The sequence below is a fragment of the Malus domestica genome, chromosome 16 (genome assembly GCF_042453785.1).
Source record: "Malus domestica chromosome 16, GDT2T_hap1".
NCBI classification, from domain to species: domain Eukaryota; kingdom Viridiplantae; phylum Streptophyta; class Magnoliopsida; order Rosales; family Rosaceae; genus Malus; species Malus domestica.
In genome coordinates, this window is record NC_091676.1 from 33,026,335 (window position 1) to 33,052,788 (window position 26,454).

Below are 26,454 nucleotides of genomic sequence, written 5' to 3' on the forward strand. Positions count from 1 at the left end.
TCTTCTTCTTCTTCTTCTTCTTCTAGGTTGCAGATTTGTGACTTTGTGATGAAAAAAACTTGATGTACTAAATGTTGAAAACCATGAAATATGAGAGTAGTAAACAAAGTTTAACCCTTAAATATAATAATTTCTCGTAACTTAGAGACTTAGTGGGACAAAGCTTGGCTGCTGAAAAAATCAGCAGCAACTCCTGCTGTTAGCAAATCACAGGTGGACACGTGTCCAAGTAATTGATTTTATAATTACGACTTGGACACATGCCCACCCGTGATTCGCTAGCAGCAGGAGCTGCTACTGATTTTTTAGTAGCCAAGCTTCGTTCAACTTAGTATCTACGTCCCAATTTTTGTACTTTCCTTTATATTATAAATAGGAGGTAGAGTTGAATTGTTGTAATTTAGTGATATACGTCTCTACCAGTCACATTTGTTGTGGGATAGAGATTACATCATTACAAATTGTTTAGTGAAACCTGACAAAATAGGCATGTTTTGGGTTTACGTAGGATCGTAAGAGAGACTCTTTTATGTTACTGTTGACCTTTAACATTACCAAACTTATGTGGAAAAAATTAGGGTCTAATTGTTATATTAAATCACATAGAAAATTAAGAAATAATTCATGCATTTATATATCAAATTAATGCATGCACATGAGTATCTAATGTTAAATGAACATGAGATAGTGGATTAGAAAAACCTGAAAATATGGTCGATGCAAGTGTTGGATACTTTGTTCTTAAAACAAGTTTACGACCCACTACGATGTTTATGGTTGATCATCGCTTGTCTCCCAAGATACAACGACCATGTCCTTATAATAATAGCACTACAAATCACAAGACTCCAATGAACTACGATTGTGTTGAAAACTTTCTCACATAGACTCAATGTAGGCTCTCTAATTTTTAGTGCACATGTATGATAAAAAGTTGTTAAGTGATTATAGGGGGCTTTCCTATTTGTAGAATTTGATATACCTGTATTGAAAGCATGTGACCATTCATGAAGAGTCAAAAGTTGCAATTCTTTATTTGAATAAACACATCTTTCCACCAAAAGGTATCACTTCTAATTTCCATTCAATTAATAAATTCAATATAATAATAATAATAATTAATTTCCAAGAACTTACGTGGCACATAGACCAGTAACTAAGAGCTAACTATGTCCTTTTGTGATTGATGAAGGCATGTCAACTCGCCATCAAGGTCAATCGGGTGAGTAAGATGAATATAGTGGTGGACCGAGCGACTATGGTTGAGGAAGAAATACTGTCGGCCTAGGATTCTTAGAACCAGAACACAAGGTTGCAAATCTCGCTGCAATTTAGGATCTTCTGCACCTGGTTCGGTGCTTCAATTGTATTTATGAGAATATAAGTGCGTCGAATCAGTATCAGGCTGTAAGGCCAAAAATACTCAAAGGAAATTAGCGTCCTTATGGTGAAAGTTGTTCGGCCAAATGAATACCAAACTCTAAATTTACTTGGGAGTAATCAATCATAGAACGCCTTACTCCGCTAGGAGATTGATGAAGTGACTTCTTTCAGGAAGAGAACAAGAAACTTTTGCTCGACTAAGACTTGTATAGGAAACCAACAAGGATATGAAAGTGTTGTTTAACCAAAATGATTACATGCCAACTGGGAAGAGGTTAGTGAGCAGTTACTATTTTTCTTAGGGTGTGAAAGGGGTTCGCGTTGAGCGTTAGTTTGAGTGTTGAGTTGAAGATCCCTTTCTCGTTGCGAAACCTCTTTTATTTATAGGTGTTGGGGCCCAAAAATGACACTTAGAAGCCCAATCATGTCTCAAGGCCAAATAGTTGTGGAAGCGCCACAAGCCAAGCTTAAATCCGAACATAAAGTACAAAATGGAGAATATGCCAATTTACAATCATGTCACGTCAATAAAATAATAGTTTGTTAGACGCCAAGCCCATGCAAATCATGCATATCTACCATGCCAAGCCATATTATGATATTAATACATTAATATTATAATACGAGTCACGCCAAATATGCGACACACTTAAATGACCTCAGCCACGTAACGGGCTTGAGAGATAATAGCTTTATCTTTCCCATTTCCCTTACAAACCAACTAGAAAACTTCGAAACCAACCAAAACCCAAAACTGAGCTAACCAAATCAGAACAAATCACATGTTTACCTAGAGCCGCATGCCTCTTGTTTGTGCAGAAAATAATTTTTCTTTTCCAAGTTCACATAGGAAAAAAAAGGAGAGAAAGCAAGAAGGAGCGTTAACAAAGATATGTCGTGTTGTGGGAATTGATCCAAGAAAGGCACTATGGGACTTGGTCTCAGAAAGGAGAAATTTTGGGCAGTGTGCTCAAACAGCCTTCACATGGCTCGTAGTTATAGCCAAGGAATTATGAAGGGAAGACTTAACTGATTTGGAAATGGAGAAAAGACCAAGAGATTCCTCAACTGGAGCTTAGAAGGCTTCCTGCTACTATAAATACAAGCCATTAGTACGGTGTAAAAAAGGAGAGACACAACCACGTGGGGGGAAGAAGAATGACAAGTGCAAGAATGCACCATCTAGAGCAAGAACATAAAGGAGATTGCCACAAACTTAGACTTGGCAGAGCAAGAATGCGAGAAGGATATCACCAGCATCGCGGCCTACCAGCAGTAGCTCATCTCCAGCAACAATATGAGGGCGAAAATTCGGCAGTTCCAACCTAGAGATTTGGTCATCAGAAAAGCCTTCACCATTGCCTCACGGGAAGGCTTCAAAAAGATGGATTCGATCTGAGAAGAGCTGTACAAGATCAGCTGAGTAGGTGGAAAGGGCAGCTACACCCTCCCACTATGAACAACAAAAAGATCGAGAAACAGTAGAATGCTTACAACCTGCGGAATGACTATGTATGAGCTCCCATCTTTCATTAAACCCCGTTCAAGCCAAATAAGTTTGAAGACTTAAGCAGCTCAACAAACAAGACCTCGCAGACAATGATTATCCCAGTTGTTATGCAGTTTCTACATTCCGCAAAGTTGATAGATATCTTTATTTTCAATGAAGATTTAAGAAGTCATTCCTAAAATTGGCCATGATAGTCTCTTTCAAGTCCTAGCTAACTGAAGGATTTGATTTCATAGGAACCCGGGTCTCTACTGAAAGAGAAGCTAAGTGCAGAACCTCTGCCCATGAAGATTCACATAATTGCACATTTTTGCTATGACTAGTTAGCAATCTTCGTGTCCATATAAAACTCTATCCACGGCCAACATGCTACGTAGTCTACAAGTGCAAAACAGACCTTTGGGTTACTACACATTGCCGAGTGTAAAATAGCCCCTTGGATACCTACACACTGATTCCAAAAATGTTGTAAGGCTGCACAACCCACGAAATTGGTTACGTAAAGTGCAATGTATTCCTTGAATCATTACCCACGAAATTCCATACGACTGCACATTTATGACGTGATTGGTTAGCGAATTTTGTCCCATAAATCTTTAGTATGTTGTGATGCAGGCCATGCAGCTCAAGGGATTGAAGAATCAAAGCTTCAAAAGGCTAAGGCTTATGATAAGACTACGTAGGCCGGTATGCTTCTATAAGTAAGACGTTCGATTGTCGACCATGTGTCTAACAACTTTGTAAGATCTCTAAGCTGAAACTCACGACCATAGTGGTTATGCAAACATGTCTGCTTATTTAAAAGTAGCGCGTCCGACTGCCAACACTATGGCTTAAAGTTTTACAAATTGTCAAGTCGAAGCTCACAATTGTAGTAGCTATGTGAACTTGCTTGCTTATTACAAGCAACATCTCTGACTACAAGCTCTACAGTTAAAAGTTTCACAAGTCGTCTTGGACAAGAAAAAGCCTCATAGATAGCCACCAGTCCTATGGTATAAGTTTTGCAAATACAAGGTAAAGCTATTAAGACGAAGTAAAGTGAAGAATGTAGTCTATTAAATTTCTAGCAACTTAATAAACTAGTTCAAAGGCCAACATAGTCCAAACAAAGCTAACCAAAAGGAAAAGAAAAAAAATTCTAAAAAGTCTAATCAAGAAGACTACTTATCAGCAGCATGAACGATCACCGATTCTTTAGCTAGCACACCTTCAGCAATCGCATCTCTCTCAACAGCAACAGCAACACCTTCCATCACTTTATCTTCAACTGCCTAGGCCTGAGCAGCCTGACTTTCAGTTGTTCCACCAATGACAACCTAAAGAGAAGTGAAGAAAATATTTTGGAGAAATGGAGAAAGTCTCGAAGTCCTTCCCAGGAAACTCATAATCCAACGACCTACCTTGATGATGGTCAACATAGCCCAACTTGTAGAAATCAGCCTGACCTAGAGCAAGTGCAACTTCGTGACTAACCTTCTCACTCTTCAGTTGCTCATTTTTTTTAACAACGCTAGTGTGTACACTTTATGTAGCTCATTCTTTATGTTCTCACTAGCAGACAACGCACCTTATAACTCCACTTCTTTGGACTCAAGCTTATTGGCAACCTTCTAGAGACGAATCACTTCATTTTACACAGAGATAAGTTTTGTATCCTTGGCATAACAAGCAGATTGAAGATTTGAGTTAACACATTCGAGGTTTTATATCTTAAGCAAATTGAGGTAAGCATTCTTCTCTACAACTTCTAGCATCCCTTGAGCAGTAACAAGCCTAACCTTTAAGTCGTTAACTTCTTAGCAAACGGCTTACAGCTGCACAGAAGTAGGGGCAAAGACATTGAACCCCTTCAAATAGATAACCTCGTACACTAACTTTTCAATCTTTTCGGCAACACAACGAATTTGAGCTGCCATCACCACCTCGATCTCCTTAGCAGCTCAAACAGTTGCATCCTAGTAAAGACGTATGGACTCAGTAGCTAAGATCAAAATCTTCTGCATAGTAGCTAGAAAAACCCTTATCTAGCTAGTAGGACGCTTCGCAAAGAAATCTAAGCAATCTTCCTTCCCAACACTATCAACAAACATGACGCAAGCATCAAGGTCCTCAAGCAGGTCAACCTTCAGTGGCGCACAAATCTTCAAGAACTCTCCCGAAGCAAACTCATAAGATTCTCACAACTACCCATATGAGACGTTTTCGCCTTCTCTGCAAGCAAATCAGACGCAATAATAGAAGGAGAAGCAAGCATGGGCACCACCTTAGTAGTAAAATCCACCTTACCTCTCTTCATAGCCGCAAGCTTCTTAGAAGCCAAACCAAACTTAGCTCCAGATGAACGTCTTGACACAAACCTAAACACATGGGGCACCATAGAACTTTTACATTGGACGATCCTCTCAGTAATGATTGTGGCCACCTTTGGAGCAGTAGGCTTCGTAAACTCAAACTCAGCAGTCTCCATATTTCTCTTGGGAGAAGTCAAATCAATAACTAGCTTTTCAGCATAAGACAAGCCCCCACAAGTAGCAGAGGAAGTCTTTGGCTTTTTCATAACCGACGGCTCTCGAACAGTGAAGAAAATCTCTTTTTTCCACCTTCACTGACAGTAGACTCCATAACCGCTATCAGACAAGCGAGCGCTTCTTCCTTGATCCGCTTAATCTCTACCTTTAGAAATAGTCCACTATTCTCCCAATGAATAGGACTAAGTAGCCAGCGCCACCTACAATACTCAGCAGAAATGCCCAGGGCTATATGCACTTTCTTCATATCAGGTGTAGTCCTTAGAGTTGAGCCAAATTCTAAATCTACACAAAGTAAAGTGGACGATTAATAAATTTGAAGTAAAAAATAGCTCAACAAGAATTCCAAACAAACAAAAAATGAAACACTTACCATCAATAAATTTAGTCAGAACGTGCAGCTCAGACGATGAGTTGAACTCCTACATTTTGTTGATCTCCAAGGTGCCCCTTATCCACTCATGATCACCTTTGCTCCAAGCATCAAATAACCTATGGCGAGACTCAGCTGCCCCACACCATCATTATGGCCAGTCTCAAAGAAGTGCCAAAATTCATTAATGGTTAAGCTGAGATCAAAGAACCTGCTTAAATGCAAAAACCCACCATTACGCGAACTACATTTAGGGAGCACTGAGCAGGCACGTAATTCATGGAGCAGATCACCTCCTGGAAGAGGCGTGGCATGGGAAAGGTAAATCCCAACACCAAGTAGTATGGGTGGAATTTAATAACTCTCTTCCTAGCTTTGGCTGCTTCACTGCATGGTTTATGGCTGCTTTCAACCTTCACCTGTTAGATGTAAACCCCCGATGGAATTGCATGCTTATACTTCTCAAGGAAATCTCGAAACAACTCATTATAATTGATCTTGACGTAAGCAGCTCTGAAGTAGCTTATCTTTCCAAGAGACATGCCTTAACGATACAAGAGTGGAGGATATTCATCACTTTTACTATTCGAGGAAGACATCTTAAAGTAAAAAAGAAACTAAAAAAAACTTAGAGGAAACTAAAAAAACTTACAAGGGGCAACACACCAGGGCGAAACCTAGTGCAATACCCCTCGTAAAGGCCCTAGCCTCCACCTTTTTGTCCTACCATAGGCGCAAGACAGCATGAACCTAGCAGCACATGCCAGGCCCCATGACCTAGTCCCTTATCTCCTCTAACATACAACTCGCACCTATCTAGCCAAAAAGGCCTCACGACCCAATCGACTAGTGAGAGGACACATGCCCCACGCCTCCCTTCTTCTCCTACATAAGTTTGTGCCCAGTAGCCCAATCCAATGAAAGGCCCAGTTTCATGTTGGCCATTCCCTATTGCTAAGCTTTTGACCCCAGTTAGCCAATCGTGCCATGCCAGTCAGGTAGCTCTCTTAGCTGCCCAATCTTCTTGTAGCAACCATGGCTACCCAACCACGTTTTTTCATCTCCTAGACCCTCGCCGAGCCACTCCATCAAGCCCCAATTTAACCCTCTATTTAAGGCAGGTTTAAATAGGTTTTAGCGGTAATTGGTTTCCCTTTCCTAAGAAAACTCTATTTCCAAGTCAAAGTTGAAGATCTACATCAAATTGGAAACCAACTCTTTGCTCACCTATGCAGCTTGGGATTTCTACACCTATTGCCTTTTTCTACTTGCAACCCAGCATGTGTGGGGGTATTTGTGGAACCAAAAATCCAGAAGATGACATGTGGACTTTTTCTCAAGAAAGACAAGATTGCCTTTATTAAATGGGCAGGTCTCTCAAATACTCATACGTGTAGCTCAGCATCCCTAAAGGTCTAAGCAATTGACTACGACTGATTAAGACTCCCCTATTTGTGGTGTGGGAAGTCAAAGGCATTAAAGATAAGATTAATTACAAAATCTTACTTTTTATACATTCCCGATTGAAGATCAACTCCACCAAGGAAGGAACCCCTACCACACTCAACCATAGATGCTTCCATCATCATCCTAAGATATTATCTCCTAATTAATATCCTAGGAATCTTTTTCATCATTTATCCAATGGATGACACACCTTGACCAATAGGATGCTACCATGTGTAGGGCAAAACCTTAACACTATGGGCGGCCACTCTTCCTATAAAAACCTCCATCTTCACCAAATTTAGTAATTTTTTTTTCGAGTATACAAACCCTCAACGCTCACACTTTTTAGAGTTACTAACTTAGGCATCGAAGATCGATTGGCCAAACCCCTCCCCCTACCCCACTTAGCGGGCGATGAGGCTTTGGTCTTTAATCAAGGTGTTAATTATTTTGTAAATACAAATTTATCATGATTGAAGACGGAAAATATGCAAGTCTTAGATCTTCACCACCACCACCATCGAAGACATGGTAACCACCACTGAAAATATCGCAACAACAATTCAGCAACCACGACGACTACCACAATTCCCATTTCTTTGTAAGTTAATCCTCATTGTCATATGATCCATTGGATTTTTCCCATTTCTTTGTAACTTAGCAAAACTATCTAACTATTTAGAACTCGTATGGAAGTGATTAAGAAATTGACTATAATCACTTCTAGTTAGAAAGACGCTTCATATATAGTAAAAAAATCACTCATAGTGATTATATGAAGAAATTAGTTATCCGAGAATATGATTCTTTCTAAAATTACTTCAGACGAACCTTATCTACTACAATAGGACTTTAACTAGATAAAATGCTAGCGCGTTGCTGCTGCGGGACTTGAATGCACCAATTTTAACCACATGAATTAGACACATGTAACTTGAAAAAAAAAATTCAACATAATGATGAATGAACAAAAATGATAAATGAGTGAACGGTGTCGGTAAGATAAGTAGTGCAGCTTTTACATACATTCAACCAAGCTGATTACAAAAGATACAACTACAAAACATGCTCTGTTTCCCTAAGAAACAGGAGCAACATGCATTTAACACATATATTGGCCTTCAAGTTAAGATGAAAAAATATATGTTCTGTAGGCTAGGCAAGTGTTTTAACAGCTAAACAAAAAAGCAAAAAAAGTAGGTTGTTCTTGTTTCAGCAGCTAATCTTTCAAGCACTAATGTTCAAAGCAATAAAGATGTAGGATGCTCGTTTCATAAGTTACAGAAGGAAGATGCAGTCTACACATATTTTGCCCCTGCACTTAAGGTGGCAAAATACATGCTATGCAGGCCAAGCATTGATAGGAGCATATTTATGCAACTTAGTTAGCTTGTTTTCTTGCATTTATGTTATTAGTTCATAGTTATTTTAGTATTTTAAGCTATTTTTGTGTGTTTGTAGGTCCAAAGGGCTAAAGTGGCAAGAAAGTACATTTTGGAGCCTTTTGGAGCAGTTTTGGGCTTGGAATGGATAACACATGCTTGGAGCAAGGTGGATGGATGAATTTGAAGATCAAAAGAGGCTAGGATTATGCTGAAGTTATGAAGAAATTAATTCAAGAAAAAGAAGTAAAGGATGCAAGCAAGAAAGAATGAATGTTAGCCAAAGTTACCTTATTTTGTCTTAAACTTTCCTAATCCTTCACCACTTAATTTCGAAGTGCAAGGAGGATCCTTAATTAAATTAGGAGACTTAAATTCAGACCTAAACCCATTCCTATAGGGTGTCGGACCACCTTTCCCTTTCCTTTTCCCTTGCCGTGCAAGGCAAACCTCTTTTCCCTTTCCCCTTGCCACATATCCCATTCCCTTGTCCTCTAGGATCCTGTCGCACCTCACTTACCCTTTTCCTCTTGGGATTCTGATTTGTTACCCTTTTCTTGGAAGATTTGGAGTCTTAAACCTTTCCCAATTTAATTCCTAGTCGTACCTTTTCCCTCCCCTATAAATAAAGGCCTTTGCTGCACCATTCAATCCATCCATTCACTACCATTCATACTTCCAACCATCCTTCACCATAATTTCTCACTTCAACCACCACTGCCACCTTGTGTCGCAGCAAAGAAGAAGAAGGAGTAGCCTTGGACGTATTGGCTATTCAAGTTGGATTGCTGGACGTTTTTAGGTGTAATCTATCTTAGTTCTCAATGTTTAATTTATATTCTCTTTGTTTTGCTGTGAACATGAGAGGCTAAACTCGTTTTAGCTAGAGGAGACTTTGAAACCATGATTATATATGAAATATGAGTTGATTACTTCCAGTTATAATTTTGTGAAACGTGAATGCAATTTACTTAACTGTTTCATTCATAACTTATTTGTGTATGTTGATTAAGGAGGCCTACTTAGTTTGCATGCATGAATTTGACGCTAGAATATAAGGGAGTTTCACAAAATCATTACAAACTTATATTCACAAGTAGTGAAGGTCGCTGGTCACGATCGTGTTAAGTTAAATTCCTGGCATGAGTATCATGATATCATAGTTACAAATGTCTTGTTAATGCTTATGATTTTCACAGAGCTTAATGATCTTTGCTTGTGTCTCTATTATGCAGTTCATGTAGGGAACCTGGGAAGAATAATTTGGTTGCCGATGCGTTATGCGTCCAATTCAATGACTTAAGGAAAATCTGAGGGTTAATTAGTGATGACAGGGTTAATCTGGGGCATTGTCATTCATGGTTTATTGAAAGAGTAATTGTAAATCAATTCATGTGCATATGTGTCATGTGTGGAGAAGGACCCTCTAGCTAGCCCATCATCCATTAATTCACCCAATTTCGTCCAAACTTTGTTTAAGGTTACAATCTGGTTGTTTTTACTTTAATTTCATCCAAAACCCAATCCCTCTTTACTTGGTCATGTGTTTTAGTTAGAATCTATCCAATTTTGTGTCTTTTAGTATTTTGAGTCAAGTTAAAGTTAGAATTCGTTCAAAGTAATCCCTAGTGTCTAGTTTGAGTCAGTTTCATTGTTTTGTGCTGTTTGGAGTCATTCTAGTTTGTTTTGAGTCTTTAAAGTCTAGTTAAGTGTTTTTAAACCTAGTTTTGTGTTTTTGAGTCAACTTTAAGTAGATTAGCAATCCCTCATAATCCCCGGCCTAGAACGATCTCTACTTACATCTTTACTACAATTTTCAATAAGAGGGTTTAATTTGAGTGCTAGTTTATATCACATCAAGCATCTATTTAAGCAGTTAACCAAAAACCCAAAAACTATTATGTTGTTGTTTCAGCAAGTAATTTTTCAACCACACATGTTTAAAGGCAAAAAAAGGGAGAGTGGCTTTGTAGCAGCTGATAACAAAGATTGCAGTCATTCATTTTTTTGGTGAGCAGACATCTTCAACACTATATTAAAAAACATGAATCATAGTTTAGCAAACACTGGTATGACAAATGTTATGTAGGCGTGCATGCAAAAAAATAAATTGTAATTTACCTATCTTTAGTTTTTTTGGCTTGAGACTTTGCTTTGAGTGCAGCTATTGATTCTTTATCCTCAAGCTCAATCTTAGGGACAACCAGTTTGTGGAATTCTCTAGCAATTCTAGTAGAATTGGTTGTCTCTTTTTGCTTGATGCGAGTTTTTTTGCTGTGAATGAAGGTACAATTTATAAGGTTAGAGACAATCGTGATAGGCATGGAAAATAGTGTGAAAGAGTGGTGTGAAAAGATTGGCTAATAGTTTTTCATAAGCAAAATAACACATGTATACCTAAGATAAGCAAGCATATTCATTAAGATTTACACATGAGACGATAACTGAGAGGAAAACTTAACCTGTCGAATTTGTCTACTTGATAAAGGAACAACGCTCTCTTTGAAGTCTTGGCAGGTGCAACTGATTGAGGTTGTTGATAAAGCCACTAGGAAGGTGTCACTAGGGCGAGGGTCGCTTCACTAATAATTTGTGGGTTCAAGGGCAGCTGATAATGAAGCAATCCATAAATGATGAAGTCCATCTTCCGGAAGTCATTATTTTAATTCCCGAAAGACGGCTAAAATCTCCTTGTCTCGCCCACCAATTTTTTCAGAGCCGGCAGCACCACAAATGGATCATCATCTTCGTCCTCTATTACCAAAGTGTGCCAAGAAACACGAAGTATTTTTTCGACGTGCCTTCCTAACATGAGGAAGTTGTGCTGATTCGTGCTATCTTCCACAATAAAATTGACTTTGAACCTATGCAAAGGTTGGATATTTTCATGTTAGGTAATGATTACTACTAATAACATTATGAAACTACAGATTGCCAAAAGCATGTCAATAAAAAATTAAGACAAAAAATCAATGTCCCTATAGACATCACAACAAATGAAAACAAAATTTACCCAAAAGATAGAAGGGTAAGGGTTACATCGGATATATTTGTTCCTAAACTAATCCATGGGGAGGTTCTCAGACTTCACAAAACCAAGTTGATAGGTGCTCTTCTTACTACAAAACTCACTTAAGAGCATAGTTAGAAAACTTACTGAACTTTCATATTCTCTCACATCCTCTTAGATAGGAAACCATCACATCTTTCAGGCTTTTTTTAGATTGGGCCCCCTTTTCATCTCATTTAAAAAACTGATTTGCATTATAATCCACCAAGAAAAATCGGAAAAAAATGAATGAACTGATGCCACCTGATCTTAGATTTACAATGTGATGGAACACAAACTCAGGTATCGCTCAACTAAAATATTGCTACTTTTACAATAAATGTAAACCAAACAAAAGCAAACCCACAATCTTCTTTTACTCAGCAGAATGAAATATGAGTAATATGTTAACTTTCATAAGCTAAATTTCTTATTCACAGTTCAAGGATGCACACTAAATGCAAAACCATGGCAGAACCTGTGCTTGAATCAAATATATGGACGGTCAAATAAAGCTCTGGATTTCAGCACAGCTTAAAAAATTAAATAAACATAGATTCCAATTTCATTTTTTCTAAGCATTTTTTTCTTGCAACAATCTCAGGTACCAAACACCACCAATACTGATCTCACCGACACACAAATATGCACAATGACTGTGTGGGACATATATAGAGCTCCAAAAATCAATTCAATTTGCTACTCTTAAAGATACTGAAGCAATCAAATCCCTAATCACTCAAGCAATCGAATTCAATATTTCTTAACAAATCAAACGCAAATAAATTACAAAAAATTACAAAAAGCAAATGAAAATAATAAACTTGTAAAACTGAGCAGAAGAAGTTCAAGATCCGATTGAAAAAGTTGCAACAATATACCTTTTCAAATCGAAAGGATCCAGTGGATCCTAAATAAACATGTGTAAATAGTTGAATAACGAATCCCCTAATTTTTGCAGTAACCAACAACCAAAATGCATACCCCACATCAAACTCCATCAACATGACTTTGGAAACACCAAATACCCTTTTGGAAAGCCTTGAATTGAATGTTTAACAATTCAATGCACCACTGTGGATAACGCAGCATACAACGAATTATTTAAACAGTTTCAACCACAAATGTAAAGACCGAGAACAATGAAACACATATATGATGAATGCTTTCCTCCTGTTGTTTACAAAAAATGCACCACATTAATAAATATCCATGAGTGATGAGGGTTTGATGGCCCAACCCCTTTAGAATCATCAAAGACACTTACTTTCCAGATGGGATGCACTAAAAAAATGCAATTAAATTCAATTTTTCCTTTAATTTTGCATGCAATGATGAGGGTTCAATGGCTCGACATCTACGGCAAGTCCAACAATTTGAACTCCAAATACAAAGACGCTTTCTTTACAAAAACAACTTTGAATAAAAGTCCATGAGTATTCCAAAACTTTTATCAACCAAAGACACTTCCATTCATATGTATATCAGAGTCAACTCAAGAGGTTGTAGATTGAGTAATGAAGTATAAAGATAAACCAAAAGACATTATTCGGTATAGCAAAATTAACGATTGATAAACACAAAAAAGGCAATTTCATAACACACGCACACCAATCTCTTTATAAAGTGCAAAGAAACGTAATGCAAGCTTTGTCATGCATTAAATCTTGTTGTTGCTCAGAAGATGATAAGTATAAAAACATCATCAATCATCAATTTTATAATTGCAAGAAATTTAGGAATGACTAAGCAACTTAATATAACAGTTAGATGTAAAACAGGTGCAAAAGAAAATTACCATGGTTCGGGTATTCTGTTTAACAAACCATGTTCATTGCATTCAAACAATCCAAACGTTTTCTTGACAGCTTTATGGTAGGACGGGCACGACTTGTACCACCAACCCCTAGTCAAATCGAATCCAACGACAATCGCTTTGCGTGCAAAACTTGCATTCTATTATGGAATCACACAATTCTTAAATAATGAAATACATTTAACCATCACCTTGTAAACATGGAATATAAATGAATAAAGAAACAAAGCAAGAGATAACCAAGGAAGAAGCACCACTAAAATTTTATTATTAAAAAGATGTGATTTTTGTTAACAAGTTGGTGATAAGAGACTAACCTTGTGTAAAGTAGGATCAAGCATAAGCAACTCATCAATTGTTTTGGACGGACCGATAGCACGGTCTACATACATCTCAGCTAAGGTGCACAGGATTTGAACAGGTGATCTTAGATGCTCAAACCTGGGTCATGCATGTTTAGGTTGAGAAAGATCAGTCGAAGAAATATAAACGCCAAAGTTATTAAAGGAGGGTTATCAATTTACTTTTGTTTGTATTGGGAGAGTTGTGGAATATCCGGATTGAAAACACAAACAATTGATCCCGTGCTTCCAAGAACAGGGTTTCCTATAGATAAAACATAACAATCAACAAATTGAAGGTTTAAGCAGCTAAATAAAGCACGTTGAGGTATAACCTTGGTATTGTTTGACTTTGAGGCTTGTTAAAGCAAAGAATATGGGTGGTAGAAGTGATTGCATTCCGATGTCCTTAAAACTCGTTGTAGCTTCTCCCCATAAGGTGATCCTAACTGTTTCACCCCTGTAAGTTAAAAAAAAAAATGTGATGTTTTTTTATACGTCATAAATACAGCGCCATATATGTAAATCATAATTAGAACTTAACTCAAACACCTATTAGAACTTAACTCAAACAGGAATGACCTGATATTTTGCACATTAAGATTCCTCTTCTTCGCAATTCTTGAGTTTTGGATAGTGACCTTTTCAATCGACTGCACAACCGTTAAGCAACCAAAAATAGGCTGATAGATACAAGCCGACAATTTTCAAGGATTGTCCTTGGCTTTTGTTGATTGTCATCCCATAACAAATGTTTAGAGGGAACTGACGCCTTCGCAGGGTAAGGGGAAGTTTATGATGAGATGATTCAGTAATTATCCTGGGGATATAAACTCTTTCACAGATGTTGCTTCCCGTAATGATTTTTGCTTGTACAATTTGATCGTTTAATTGCATCACAACCAACCGTGCTCCATTACACAACCCAGCACCTTGGTTTAAATTCTTGTCACTGGGGTGCCAACTTTCAAAACCAACTTGTGGTGCGGCAAACCAGGTAAATCAAGTTGGTTCAAAATTTCTATTGGATAAAGCACATCTAAATTTTATGTTGAAGAAGACAACAAATCAAAACTAAGATAGGTACGACTTTCGCCGGGCACCATACCCAACAAACAAATTTTCTAACTCGTACAAAAGTGAATTTCTAAGTTCATCTTGGTATTTAGAGACATCTTGCAGGTCAAAAGAAGCATTGATCATGTTTTTCAAAATGTCATCACACATTGTCTTCCAATACATTTGAAACAAAGTTAATGGATCAACAACATCACAAAAGAGAACCTATGACAAACAATTGCCTACGTTGAGAGGATGCAGTGACAATGGCTTCTAACATAGCATTATTCCATTCCCTATCATCACCTAATAAACCAAGAGAGGTGCATGCAGCTCGGAATGTCAGTTGAAGAACGCCATCAACAGTCCTCAAATGGTCAAATCCAAAGCTACCTTTTTGGTAATTTAGCAGTAACATCAAGTAATATAATTCATCGACAACAGGGTGAACATATGCAACCCTACCTAGAGATCTACCTCTTTTTCTTCGGGACCACTGTTTCTCATCATTTTCCAATACATACTTGGTAGGAAATTCAACATAAGATAACTCACATGCCTCAAGGTCTTGGACATTGGTTTGAAACCATTTTGTTACCATTGTGCTTTCAAGATTAGGGTGGTTAACAACATGGTTGAGATCATCAGTCTCTCTGAAAAGAACATTTTGGTCAGATGCAAGGTGTAGAGACAACCTCTCACCAATAGTTCTCTAAAATGAATGTGAAACTGTAACAATCTCCAAACTGCTTCGTAAAGGCATCAATATCTACGGTTTAGATAAGCTACAATCTCATCAAACTCCTCATCCTCAAAAACAGCTCTAGTCCGATCAACACCTTTAGTTATGTACTTAAAAAGATACTTAATGAGCGTTGATTAACAACATGATTTAACATTTATATGTGCTTGATACTTCAATAATAGCTCACGATTGTAAGGGACCACAAATGCATTATCAAGCTTGATTCCATTTTTTAGTACAAACAAATTTTCCATATCTCGACGCTTATACTTAACGAAACCCTCATAAAAAAAATGGTTTCACTTGTGAAAGATTTAGGAATTTTTTTTTAACACTTGTTTTCTTTCATGCAAGGTGAAATTGATTCACAATACCGCATGGACCATATATCATGTACTGCGAAACTGCATCATACCCAACCTTGTCACATCTTTCATCAGGAATCTCAGTCAAAATGATAGAATCAACATCATAAGGAGAATGACACTTATAAAGTATTTTTACCCAGAGCAAGATATCACAATGAGGAAGACCTCTTTTTTGGAACTCCACTGTGTAAAACACTATTTATCAAAACAGAATGTAGAGACATCAATACCATAGAGTCTTTAGACTTGTAGCGAGAAGATAGAAACAAATCAAGGGAAAATTTTGGTCAAGCGTAACATACTGACCAAATTTGACTTCGCCAAAAGGTTTTCCTGATTTGAGGTATTTAATCATATGGTCAAGCTTTGCTTTAAAAATTCTTGAAATTAGATATGGTTTGTCTTCAGCTTTACAACCAGGTTTATCACACAGATCTTCAATAATTTCAGGCCATTTAGCATTACAGGTGAAAGTGATAAATAAATCAGGATTTCCAAAGTGGCGACATATAGCCATGGCATCCTGATAATTATTTATCATATATCTAACACTGTCAGTAAACGAAGTTGGCAGAATGACCCTCTTGCCAACAGCAGAACCAGTTGCATTTCTTGCTTTCAACGCTTCATGAATTCCTTTAATACCTTATGTTCTAAAAGAATCTTGATTCGCTATAATGAAATCTAACCTTTTAACAGGGTGTCACTATGTCCTAGTATATCCTGAATTTGATAACCTAAAAATGCTCTCATTAATACTGCCCTCCCATCCTTTGATTTTTTTTCCCCCAAAATTGGGATTCCAAGGGAGACCTTTCCTATACCCATCTTCACCTTATGTGAAAAGAAGGGGATATTGGAGTGCCATGTACTTAGGATGTAACTTTGTGATTCTCTGTAGGCCATCGGCCTTATGCTCCACAACAATATCTCTTTCGGTGTGAAATTGGCCGATGTCCCTAACTATTAACCCACCTATCATGTCACATGCTGGCAAATTGTATTGCACATCACGGTTGCTCTGTGCACCATACAAACGCAACCTTCAATTGCTTGTGGACCTTCATCGATCTTATCCCTAGCAAGCCTAAAAAGCTTAACGACCTCATTACACTCGTCTAACATTTTGATGAGGACACCAACAATCTGTTGATCAAGTTCTTCAAATGCTTCTGATCCATTGAAACAATTGATACGATTATTGACTTCATTTTAAATGTCATAAACGTACAACTGTGCAAATTTCAGATTGTTGCCTTCTGGAGGCAACAAAGAACCCATCAAATGATGCACCTGACCATTAATCTTAAAAACATATAAACCTCGACCCTTGTTGATCGACAGATCAACTTTAGCCCCCATTGAAGTTAACGTCATCATTGAATTATACGATCTAATATTTGTTTTGAACTTCACAAAGGCTCGAGAATTTGTGGGGTTTAAGAAATGTTCCAAATAAGCAGGAGTGGGTTTAGCGCATGGGAATTGTACTTTTTGACTAATGCAATACACAGTGAATTGCAGGGCCGAAATAGAAGAAGTATGCTTAGCAATTGACATTGGCATTTTCTTGATCCAAAATCAACATATTGGATCAATTCCTAAAAAAAAAAAAAAAAAAAAAAAAAAACAAAGATTAATAGACGCATAAATCAAACCAATTGATAGGAGTTAATAAATGAAGAAATATCAAATTTTCAAAGCAGCAAGAGAATGCAAAGAAAGTCATATCGAAAGATTGCATACTCTTTCTTTTTTTTCTTCTGATAAGCGGCATGCCCAGTGCTGAGCGAGTTCGCAACAGAATGAACACTTTGAGCATCTCTGGCTAATAGACAATGCATAGTGGCACAATCAGCAAGAAAAACTGGTACAGAAATTCAATGAGAACTCATAGCCAGCTTCCAAATGTGAGGCACAAACATCACTGGCAAGAATGTTTTGTTCAAAAATTGATGCAAATGTTTGGGGAGGGTTGCTTCCATTGTTTAAAAATAGCAAAGAGCTTGAAGTATTGTTGTATTCATTGTTATAAGTGGTGGGAACATCTTGCAACACCAAATCATTCAGATCAATAACTGTAACAGATGCTGGCAAATCGGTATGCTGAGTTCCAGTGGCATTCCTAGCTACCCCTATTCTTCCAGACATAAATCTACATAGGCAGGAAAACCCACACAGCAGTGGTTTATTCTCTAATAAAAGCAATGCGACAGCAAAGCAATTATGTTAACCAAATGAAATGAGCAGCGAACCACAACCCATTAAAACATGAGGTTTTCAAAACCATGAACACATTGGAAACATAACAATAACAACATAACCCTAATCTTTTTACATTAAAACGAAGAATATAGACAGTTGATCCGTAGTTGTTTCCTTAGACAACATTGTTTCTTAGTGCAGGACGGAAAAGGAACAAATAAAGCGAATTACGATAGCAAAAAAAGTCCGATAAAGGTAACCAGCATAAAGATCAAATAAAGACGCTACCATGATCCAAAAAACCATGCATCGATGATCGAATGTGTAAACCGAGAAAAGAGTAAATTAAAAAAAAAAAAAAAGGTGATGGTTCTTTAAAGAGACCGAATTCTAAGCGTTGTAGACACGGAAGCGCAGCTACGTGCGAATGGTACCTGAATGGTACCGAAGAACAATGCAGGACCCCAATGATCAAAACAGAACCTAGAGAAAGATGAAGACAATATATAAACACATATATAATTGGAGAGAAATAAAAAAGTGAACAAACATCGAACATAAAAAGCCAAGTCACGCCTCAATGCCATTAGTTTTGCAAGACATGCATGCATAAATTTGACAGAAAGAAACAAATTATTTAGGCTCGATTCACTTTAGACCAGTAGGCTGTGCAAGATGAAAAGCGCACAGTTAACAGTCTAACCCGTTTATTTAAAACAACAAATCATTTTTAACAGTCAAAGATCGAGTTGTGCTTTGCGCGCGTAATCAACAACAAACATAGAAAGCAGTTGTCATGCATCAAATGCTTTTAGGCTAGAAAAAAAAAATGTATTGCCTGAAACAGAGATGACCAGGATTTAAAACGTTCAAACTTTCTCCTTGGTTGACTAATGAGATGCACCGAGAAAAACGAATCATCTAGAATCATAACCCATCTAACAATAAGAAAGCATACAACACAAAACAATAATAGACCAAAACACTTTTTGTTCATCCAAGAACAGGCTAGGAGGATTAAATAAATCATCAAAGACTGCAACAATGAGAAAGTCCGAAGATTAAAGTTTGCATTCGCTATGCTTGATCCCGTAGACGTTGGAAAAAAATTTCATTAAATATATTCAGGGAAACCTAGAAACCAATGATATAATTCCATCGCCTGGGATATCATACATTAGGCTGGAATCCAACCCTGAAACTAATATTTGTCCATCACACATCATCCATAAGATTCTCAAGTTCCATTTCAACTTTCATCATTCATAAAAATCAATATTTATCATGCTTATTATATTATTCGTTTCTTAACTCGAAAAAAAATAACTAAAAAATATTCATTTTCTAAAAAAAAATCAAAAACAAAAATTAATCATATAAAGTCATAATTAGCAACAATAATGCCATTAAGGAGGTATTGTATCAAAAATATTTTAAGCACACATAAATTTCACGTAACGATGATATACTCCCACCACGAATGAGTGAGAGTGAGATCAAGGTGAAACATCACCGTTGTAGGTCTGTGCCAGAAACTCTTTAAATTTTTAGCTTGTCATTTTTTTTTATCAAAGGTAGATATGTGCCATCAGCTCATCCATAGGTAGACTAATTCTAATTAGTTACATGATGCAGTTTTTATATACTTATATGAAGACAAACGGGTGGAGTATGTAGAAACAAATTCTTAGTAAAAGAATTAAGTAAATCTAACCAACAACAACTACTCAAACTGTAAAAGCGACATATGAGTTTTTTTCGCTTCAATAGAAGCACCAGAGTCAAAGTTTTTTATATGCATTATGAGAAAAAATTCATTACGGCACAAAAACTCATGATTAAAGCAAAGGCGAAATAAGTAAAAGGCACACAATTGATGCTCTTCATCATCATGGGGTAAAACTCTAGCTAAAGAACCTGGCGCATCTACTTGGGGGATAGCCAAGGCAGCAGAAGATACTACTCCAGTATAGTGGACAAATACTGTCAGAGAAAATGCCACATCTGCCTAGGGGAAAACTGGAGAACCTACCACATCTGCCCGAAGGACAAGTAAGGCAAGTAAAGATGATACACCATCTTGGGGGAAAACTTCAGCTAAAGAAACATCCACATCCACTTGGGGGATAGATAAGGCAGCAGAAGATACTGCTCCTGCCTGGGGGAAATCTAGAGAAAACATGGAGAGAGTTTTCTCAATTTATAATCTAAAAAGACATAACACCACATGAGGACCCTTACATCACTTGAAAGTGCATCCCAAGTGTGAAGGCTGTCAGCCATCTTTACCTCACCGGCCATTCTTACGAGGCACAATGTTGCCACTGCAATCATGCCTCACTCCCTCTCTGCCACTTCCCTAGCTTCCTTACCTCTGTCTGCCGGCATTGTGCTCACTGCACAGAAACAGCGAGGCAACGACCGTCGCCATTTTTCATGCCCATCGACACGACCACAAAACCATTACCATTAATCTCGCCGCCTATGCAAATTTCACCATCCCTAAACCCACCCTCTGCAAATCGCACTCACCCCTTCTATTTTAAATTCTTGCATTTCTTGCACGGTATCCATGTCTTCCATATTCAAATAGTTATATACCAACCGAGAATAACAATATAAATCCCCCGCTCACCCCTTCTTCCCCAGTTGAAAAATCAACCTAAAAACCACGTTAACCACCACAATTTTTAAGAATCTAGATATGGCCAAAAACAAAGAACTCGCACAGCATAAACATCCACACAAATAGAAATCTTAGGGAGTGAGGAACCAACTAAAATTTTCAGAGTTAAAAAAGAGAATAGAATCTTCACATAAACCAACTAAGGGTGCAATTGGAAAAACAAATCCGCTGAATTTTTGCAACCTTGCTGCATACATTGACTTTGTTCAGCATGAGACCACATAAGCAAAGAAAATACTCGTTCATGAGAGCAGGCTGCTCACCAAGAAAACCAAAACATCAAGACAACAACCGCCTTAAAAGTATTTAACCAACAAAGAAGCATGGACCAAAGGATCCTATCAAGAACAGTAAAAATGCCATAAAAATATAAGAGAAACATAATCCCAGCACGATGAGGTTATTGCCAGCAAAAAACGTTCGTAAGTGAGACAGAAGCGTACCAAAAAGGTGCAAAAAAGAGTATTAACAACACTTGATGCTTACAACGGTTAAAGGGTTAATTGTTTACATTATTGCCCTTATGACCAAATAAAAAAAGTTTACACTGCCCTTATCTTATCTAAGACCCATCCCGTCTCTAGACATTTAAAACCCAAAAGGCCGTTGCATTGGAGGCAAGTAAGAGCAACAAAACTCCAACCTTCTTCTAGCGAGCAAACTTGTAGATCCCACCAAAAAACCCCAAAAAAAGTTGCAAAACAATTTCATCCAACGAAACTTTTTCTTTCGGCAGATTACTACGATTTGCAGGTGGATAAATAGTATGGACCACCAACTTGTTTCGATTTGCACCCTTACCATAAACACAAAAACCCATCCTTGTTTTTTCTATTCTCACCGCTCTCTTTGTACAAGGTCCCTGGGCAGTGTCTGAATATCTCACTAATGTCCCTCAATTTTGTTCATCGTTACGAGCCTTAACCAGTTTCCTTAATTTTCTTTACCAAAACTCCTCCTAGAATTTGTTGTTCTTTGCAATCAATCTTTTTCACCATTTTAATTACCCTGAATCAGAAATGAAATATAACGTCAATATTGATATTTTAAAAAAAATATCTTTTAGCTTGTAGGTTGAAGAATAGCATTGTAATAAATGTTAAAAACTGAAATTAACAAAGTGAATATATAAGAGCTCGTAAAAGTTAGATAATTATTAAAGAAAATGCAACCAAAAAGCATTTCGACAGTGTTGTAGATCAAATTTTGAAGTGGTAGCCGATAAAGAAAATACATAACTTAATTATTTATGAGATAATGCATCTTGTGGTTTGAATGTAAATATCCATGAATTTTTTTGAACGTCTAAGATGCATTCATGCGTTGTTAAAAGGCTACTCATTTTCTTAAATACAGGATTTTTCTATAAAAAAAATCTGATTCATTGAGAGAGCACAGTTATCAACAGCATATGTTAAAACACTTCGAGGAGGATGAGACAATTCACTATCAGAAAAACCTATCTAAAACAGCAACCAACCAATAACAGAATCACAGAGATAAAAATCCTAACAACATTTGATAAAGAATCAAGAACACTGGGTTAAACCAGAACCACAAAGATAGCAAGGGACCTTCAACCTTAACAGAATCGTACAGACAAAATTAAAACCAAAAAAAGAAAAAAAACAACAAACCATCCAACCTTTGGACAATCAGAGGATCACAGAGACAACAAAAAATGAGAAACAAATCAGAAACCAAACAAATAATATAAGGCGATCAAACCAAACAATCAATAAAAAAATCACAAAGTCGCATTGTCTCAAACGAAAAGCACGGGAAAAGAATGCATTGAAGTTCAGGTGACATACCAAAGCCTTGATTCAAATGCAATGCCTCAGAACACCTAGATTAATGGCAGCAGCAACAGTTGATCACAATGTTGCGATGATAGTCTGATCTAAACTGCAAAAAAGCAGCGAGATTCAGAGTAAGAAATCGAAGTGCAAACAAACAAACGTAGGAAAAGTAACTCAATCTGTAACAGTGCAATGGACTCAATCTGTGATAGTGCAAAGGACTTAATCTACAACAAAATTACACTTCACGAAAGAAAAGTAGCTAATCACGGGAAGGTATCATTTGTCGTCATGACCATCTTTGCATTCAACTCTTCCATCTGAGATGATAGATTTGTTGGAAATATGCCCTGAAAGTCAATCTTTGGAAGAAACCTTTTAGGACAAATGAATGGATGTATAGATGACTCTTATACATCAAATGGCAAAGATACTAATTAGGACTATCTCAATGAACGATATATGTCCTAAATAGTGAATCCATGGACAATGGATCGGTTGAAGAAGTAATCTAATGATGTTAGACTACAGAGACCTTCTTCACATAACCATCATGTCCAAAAGGTTCCTGGTCATAGGATTGTCGGAGGGAAACTGACAATGGATGGACCGGTACATACTATGTCCACTTCAATTGGAAGGATGGAAAGTCTCATCCCATTCGTGTAGTGACACTAAGACAAGTATGTAGGTGCTCATTAAGGGAATGAGTTCACTGAACACAATCGAACGAGAGTACTTGCATGGAGGTCTACTCACATGTCAAGCAAGTAACTCTTATGATTCGAATAATGTAAGTAGTCCTTTGACCTGAGGCATTATCGTTGTCTTGTGGTTAAGTACTTGATCTTTGATTATGTCAAAGTCACCCCATTCGCGGGTGTCCACGGCATAGTTGGGGTTAAGCCACTTAGTCATGAAGGCAAGTGAATGCGCAACAAGGAATCTCTAATCTTCGTTAAGAGAGGAAGAATACTCTAAGATATGATTCTGGAATCTTCGGCTGAAGTATCGAGCGTAATAAAGGAAAGCGTTCCTATACGACTCAATTGAATCATATAAGAAGGAATAATCACATTATGGGTTTGACATAATATATCCATACCCTAATGATGTGATTGAGAGTATTGTTTTAGAGAATGATCGAATTACATTGTAATTCCAACTGAATAGGTTCTCCGAACAAATTCTACATTAGCTTGGGTAGCCATGATATATGGTTAGATGTTACTCATGGCTTGTGAGTTCTTCTAGATGATTAAATGTAGTAGTCAAAGAAGAAGGTGAATTAAAAGGAAGTTTTAATTCACTAAGTGATTAGATTAAATATAATTAATTGGATTGGTGCCAATCACCTCACTGCCTTGCTAATTAGAACCTAAAATGATTGTACACCGATACACTCTTGTAGTGATACCACTAATGGATGATGGGAATAATTAATTGGATTAATTAAGTGTTGTGATTAATTAGAAAGTCTAATGAAATCATAAAAGCGATATAAGATCGTTTTGGGCTTAAAGAAACGTTCGGGTTTAATTGGGCCCATTGGGCCTAGACCCATTGGGCTTTTATTCAAGCATAGGATGATTTGAAATAATAAAAGCCCAAAGCCCAAACCAAACACTAAAGGCCGACCACTTAAAGGGAAAGGGAGAGAGTGGAAGTCAAGTTGTTGACTAGGTTTCTTTTTGTCTATATAAGGAACTTTATAGAGATAATTTTCATAAGGGTTTTTGTGTGTTAAAACAACAAAAGAGAAAAAAGAAAATATCTCACTAAAACACCCAAAGGCCGGCCACCATTAGGGAGTGTGAGCTAATCATCTTATCTCCCTTTTGGTCATTCATCCATTCATCTCACTACACTAGTGGGTGTGGATCTTTAGAGGTCTTCTACTTTGGAGACTAAAGGAGAGCCAAAGGAGCACTCATACTAACAAAGTGGAGGAGGCAAGGAGGGAGGCTAGGCTCAAGGAGTTCAAGGAACAAAGGGCTTGGAGATGGTCCATCCTTGGTCTAAAATCTAGATCAAGAGATATAGATCTATTCCTACACTTTGTTCTTAACTTAAATGTTTTGATGCATCATATATAAACCTATGAACCTTGAAGGGGATTTGCATGACTATAGCTTTGATATTATTTGATAACATGCTTCCGTTGCTTTCGTATATAAATTTTGAATTGTATATGCATGCTAGTCTTTTTGAAATCCCATATGAAAATCTCATAGATTTCCCTTCAAGTGGTATCAGAGCCAAAGGTTTATATATTATTTGTCCTTTTGGATTTTATGCATATGGGTTTTAATTTAATGTTTGACATATTATTTCTTCATTCAAAGTATGTTTATCTTTTGTTTTTCAAATGTTGAAAAATGTGAATCAAATGTTGAAAAGATATGCATGCAAAAAGGTGTTTTGGATGCATGAATGAAGATTGAGTTTTGAACAAGTTTGACATGTTATTGCTTCATTTAAAATATGTTTATCTTTTGTTTTTCAATAGTTGAAAAATGTGAATCAATAGTTGAGAAAGATATGCATGCAAAAAGTGTTTTGTATGCATGAATGAAGAGTAAGTCATGAACAAAATTTGGGGTTTTGTTCCATAGGGTAGGCACGGTTTTGGGGTGGTTTTTGGCATGTGTTTTTGTTTTATTGTAAGACACTCACACATCCTTTTAAAGCTAGAAAGTAGAAACCTTGTCACTTTTGTTTTTGGGTTTGAAAAATCACCAAGAATATACAAATCTTGAAAATGTGTTCATGGTTTTGTTCTTGGTGTTCATGGTTTGTTTTTGGTGAAAATGGTTTTATTTGGTTTTCATGCATTGTTTTGTGGTTTTGGATGATGTTCATACCATCCATAACCATATCATAAATTTATAAAACCCTAGACTTGACTAGGAGATTTCCATCACCCCTTTTCACCTAAGTCTTTAAAGCCAAAACCAAGTGACAAGCAAAATTTAATTTTTTCTACTTTGCATTGAATTAAAGCTTTATGGGTGAGACTTCCCATCTCACCTTGTAATGGCCGGCCTCCCCTAGTGGATTTCCCACTTGTGGGGTTTTTTTTGTAATTTGGAAAAAGTTGTTTTTACTTTTGAAGTATTTACGGTTTTACCTCTAACTTTTTCATATTTGCATTTAGGTCCTTACTAACTAGAAAGTTAAAATATTTGATTTTAATTTTGTTAGTTGTTTAAACTCATAATACTATTATGCCCATATGCACTAAATCTAAATGTTTATGTTGCATTCCATTTAATTATTTAATGTGATTAAGTAGTTAGAAAATGGGTGACTATGGACTTATGCCTTAAACGATAATTGAGCTATAAGATAAGGCACTAAAATCAAATTGTTTGAACCTTGGGAATGTGTTTTAATTACTGTTTCAATTGGACCTTGTCACGTTGGACATTAATCTATCTCTCCCTCTTAGTATGTGTAATTTGTAAGAATTTGTACAAATCGGTTTGTAATTCTTATTACTTCTTAATCTGTTTTAGTTAGTTGATTCCCTCTAGTACTAGACTAGAGTTTCTTTAACTATTGGTAAGGAGACATAACTAAAAGAGGGTTTTGACATGAGATTAAAGATTAAATGGGTCCAATGCCCTAATTAGCAATGAATGATTGTCTTTCATTTCTAATGGCTCAATGAAAATGTTTTAATTGGATTGAAAAGCACGTAATTAAATTGACACAACCTCCCCGAGTTTATATTCAACAATGTTGGCTCGTTG

General features: G+C 36.9%; 1 long non-coding RNA gene across 1 annotated transcript; it reads right to left on the reverse strand.

Annotated features, from left to right (window-relative positions):
- Window positions 1-21,346: 21,346 nt before the first annotated feature.
- LOC139192855 (uncharacterized) lies at window positions 21,347-22,850 on the reverse strand. The gene is made up of 2 exons (XR_011577338.1): window positions 22,712-22,850; window positions 21,347-21,905 (listed from the first exon to the last, which is right to left on the reverse strand). It is a non-coding gene; the product is annotated as an uncharacterized lncRNA (long non-coding RNA).
- Window positions 22,851-26,454: the final 3,604 nt, after the last annotated feature.